We start from the raw sequence: 4,522 nt of genomic DNA on the forward strand, positions 1-4,522 counted from the left end.
GTACGAAAGTTAATTGTATACCACTTCTGCGAATAGCTCGTAATGCTGCGTCTCTTCCGAGACCGGGACTTTTAATCATGACTTCTGCTCGTTGCATACCTTGATCTACTACTGCACGAATAGCATTTGCCGCTGCGGTTTGAGCAGCAAACGGCGTCCCTCTTCTTGTACCTTTGAAGCCACAAGTACCAGCAGAGGACCAAGAAACCACTCGCCCTCGTACATCTGTAACAGTCACAATGGTATTATTGAAACTTGCTTGAATATGAATAACCCCCTTTGGTATTTTACGTATACTCTTACGTGAACTAGTACGTCCACGTGAAGTCTTTTTCTGTATAGCTTTTGCCATATTTTATCATCTCATAAATTTGAGTCAGAGATATATGGATATATCCATTTCATGTAAAAAAAGATCCCCCTTCTTATTTGTATATTGGGTCTTTAACGAGTCTTATTATCCTTGTCTTTGTTTATGTCTTGGGTTGGAACAAATTACTATAATTCGTCCCCGACGACGGATTAGTCGACATTTTTCACAAATTTTACGAACAGAAGCTCTTATTTTCATATTTGCCACTCCTTACTTTAATTTTGAATCCATTTCTTGGAAGAAAATAAGTTTCTTGAAATTTTCAATTTCAAATCGTATTTCCACGAAAGAAATAGTGAAAACACCTAATCTTTCGAATCTTTGTTGCGGAGTCGATAAATTATACGACCTCTGGTTGAATCATAACGACTTACTTCAATTTTGACTCTATCTCCTGGCAATATTCTTATAAAACTACGTCGGATCTTTCCTGAAACATAACCTAGAATCATATCTTCATTATCTAAACGAACCCGGAACATGCCGTTGGGAAGCGATTCAGTAATTAAACCTTCATGAATCCATTTTTGTTCTTTCATTCCAGGTAAAACCTCCTTGAAGTATCAACTAGTGAAGGAAGAACCCTATTAGACAACCCACCCCTTATCTTTTCTTTTTCACAAAAAAGAAGTTTCCTATTCAATTCGGATATTAGAAAGATTACCATATATAACACAAAATTTCTCCGCCTATTCTTTCTAGTCGAGCATCTCGGTCTGTCATTATACCCCGAGAGGTAGAAAGAATTACAACTCCCATCCCGCCTAAAATTCTAGGAATTCTTTGATAGTTAGAACAGATTCGGAGACCCGGCCGACTTATCCGTTTTAAATTTAAAAGATTTCGATAAGTACTTTTCCTATTCCTTCTATGTCGTAGGGTTAAAACCAAAAAATATTTGTTGTTTTCTCGATGTTTTCTCACGTTTTCGATAAAACCCTCTCGTAAAAGTATTTTAACAATACTTTGGCTGATATTAGTAGATGCTACTCGAACCAGGCTTTTTCTATACATATCGGCATTTCGTATAGAGGTTATTATGTTAGCAATAGTATCACTACCCATGATTAATTAAAATGATTGGTGCCTCCAAATTTGGATATAATCAACATGCTATTTTACGTATTTTTTTAGAAATTATGAATATTCATTTTGAAAGGTATATACGTGAGACAAAATCTACTAAATGAATCTTAATCTATTTATTTTAAATACCCTACTATAACCTATAACCATATCGTGGTCTCGTTTTATAATAACTCGGGAGCTAATGAAACTATTTTAGTAAAATTGAACTGTCTCAATTCTCGGGCAATCGCACCAAAAACTCGAGTTCCTTTTGGATTTTCTTCTTGATCAATCACAACTGCAACATTGTCATCATATCGTATTATCATACCGTTGTCACGTTTAAGTTCTTTACAAGTACGTACAATTACAGCTCTGACAACTTCTGATCTTTCTAGAGGCATGTTTGGAACTGCGTCTTTGATCACAGCAACAATAACGTCACCAATATGAGCATATCGACGATTGCTAGCTCCTATGATTCGAATACACATCAATTCTCGAGCCCCGCTGTTATCTGCTACATTCAAATGGGTCTGAGGTTGAATCATATCATTTTATTTTATTTTTTTTTATCTGTTTTTTACAATACAAAGTTCGAAGAAAAAAAGAAATATTATTTGTTCAAAAAAAGAAACCTGCACCCGTTATTTTTAAGGCCTATTTCTTTTTTATCTTGAAATAATGAATTGAGCCAGTATAGGCATTTTAGACGCTGCTATTGAAATAGCCCTTCTGGCTATATTTTCTGTTACTCCACCCATTTCATAAAGGATTCGACCTGGTTTAACAACAGCTACCCAATATTCGGGAGAGCCTTTACCTGAACCCATACGTGTTTCAGCGGGCCTTACTGTAACTGGTTTATCTGGAAATATACGGACCCATATTTTTCCACCGCGACGTGCATTTCGTGTCATTGCTCGTCGACCCGCTTCTATTTGTCTAGATGTGATCCAAGCGGGTTCAAGTGCCTGAAGAGTGTATTTACCAAAACAAATAGTATTACCTCGATAAGACATTCCCTTCATTCTTCCTCTATGTTGTTTACGGAATCTGGTTCTTTTGGGGTTATAGTTGATGGTTTTTTTTGAATTCCATCTCTACTACAGAACCGGACGTGAGAGTTTCTTCTCATCCAGCTCCTCGCGAATATATCAATTCAAATTCAAGATTTTGAATTCAATTCAGATAGAAAATAATTTGAATTAACTTTAATAAGTAATATACTGAATCATGGATTTCATTTAATCTAGATTAAATATATTATTAATTTGTATATATTGTTTTTATCGATAACTAAATATAAATATATTAAATAACTATTTTTTCTTATATTTATCTATTTTTTATTTATCTATTTTAGAATGTTTTATAATGTTAAAACAAATCTTTCTTTTGTTTTACTCTTTATCGTATTGGATTGACCCAATTTTAGCAATCCAAGAAAATAAAGTTTTCGCGGGCGAATATTTACTCTTTCAATTTCTATTTCAGTTCTCTCATTAGTTCATAATTTTTCCGAATAGATGAATTGGTCTCTGGCCGGTTCCGCCATCCCGATCAATGTATCATTCGAATTCTTTTTCACTAAAATCTTTTGAATTCACAGGTTCCATCGTTCCCATCGCTTCTTAATTAATGGTTAGGTCTGAATTCTACAACGGAGCTATTAGTTTTTGAGTCAATATTCTTAGTCTTTATTGGCTCGAAGCTCTTTATTTTTTGTTCGATGAGCAAATCCCATTAATGATGAATCCGTATTGATGCTTTATTACGCAGATTTTTTCTAAGATGACTCATAGACCTTACATATTGGAATTCTATATCTATATCATCAATATTCTTTATTCTTTTTCTTTCTTTCTCTCATCCTTCCATTTATCCATACCCTTTCTTTTTGATTTCGATTGACAACTTAGAAATTTTTTAATAAAAAAGATTTCAGTTGCTACAACAATATGACCAATATATCATATCTTGACTGGTTCTTTGGATCCAGATAATACGAACTGATGAGTTGGTTATTACTTCTATAGTTATTTGTTTATACTATGAGGCTGGTTTTTTATACTAACCCTCAAAAAACCAACGAGTCACACACTAAGCATAGCAATTTTATCAAAAGATTCATTGAATTTTTATTAAACTCTATAGAATTATAATTGTTCGTTTTTTTATTGAACATAAAAAAAAGAATAAACGAATTTATCATTTTTTGTTCCATCGCTGGATAGAATGCAAAGGGAAATAAAGGTTTATTATCCACCTTCTATAAATATCCAATTTTTTATGCCTAATACCCCATAGATTGTTCGAACTGTATATGAACAATAATCAATTTTAGCTCGAATGGTTTGTAGTGGAACCCTACCCTCTCTGATCCATTCAACACGCGCAATTTCTTTTCCGTCGATACGTCCTGCAATTTGCACTTGAATTCCTTTTGTATCTGCTTGTTCAGTTAATTCTATAGCCTTTTTCATCGCTTTGCGAAAATAAACTCTATTTTTTAATTGTCCGGCTATAAATTCTGCAAGAATATTAGGGTTTCTATAAGGCTTTTCAATTCGTGTGATAGCAATGTTAAGTTTTAGATTTACAGAATGAAATTCTTTTTGTAAATTCATCTGTAATTCTTCGATTCCTCGGGGTCGACTTTCAATTAATATTTTTGGAAATCCCATATAGATTATGATTTGGATTAGGTCGATTCTTTTTTGAATCTCTATACGTGCAATTCCCTCGACGCCAGAAGATGTTTTCGTATTTTTTTGTACATAATTCTTGATATAATTTCTTATTTTTTGATCTTCTTGTAGACCCTCAGAATAATTTTTTGGTTGTGCGAACCAAAGGGAATGATGACCTTGGGTTGTACCAAGTCTGAAACCAATTGGATTTATTTTTGTCCCATGTTCCCCCATTACTATACATATCATAATACGACATAGTTGTATCCTTTTTTTTCCATTTAGCTTTTTGTGACCATGTAATAGAGTCGGTATCTATATATTCATCTAAGGATATATCTTTCATTACAATAGTTACATGGCAGGTCGGTTTTTGTATCGCAAAACT

General features: G+C 33.5%; 1 pseudogene; it reads right to left on the reverse strand.

Moving 5' to 3' along the window:
- Positions 1-845: 845 nt before the first annotated feature.
- On the reverse strand, positions 846-2,472 carry LOC143530442 (uncharacterized; annotated as a pseudogene).
- Positions 2,473-4,522: the final 2,050 nt, after the last annotated feature.

This window comes from Bidens hawaiensis, unplaced genomic scaffold, assembly GCF_021521415.1.
Source record: "Bidens hawaiensis isolate Kalapana, Puna unplaced genomic scaffold, B.hawaiensis_p1.1 tig00008946_1, whole genome shotgun sequence".
Lineage (NCBI taxonomy): Eukaryota > Viridiplantae > Streptophyta > Magnoliopsida > Asterales > Asteraceae > Bidens > Bidens hawaiensis.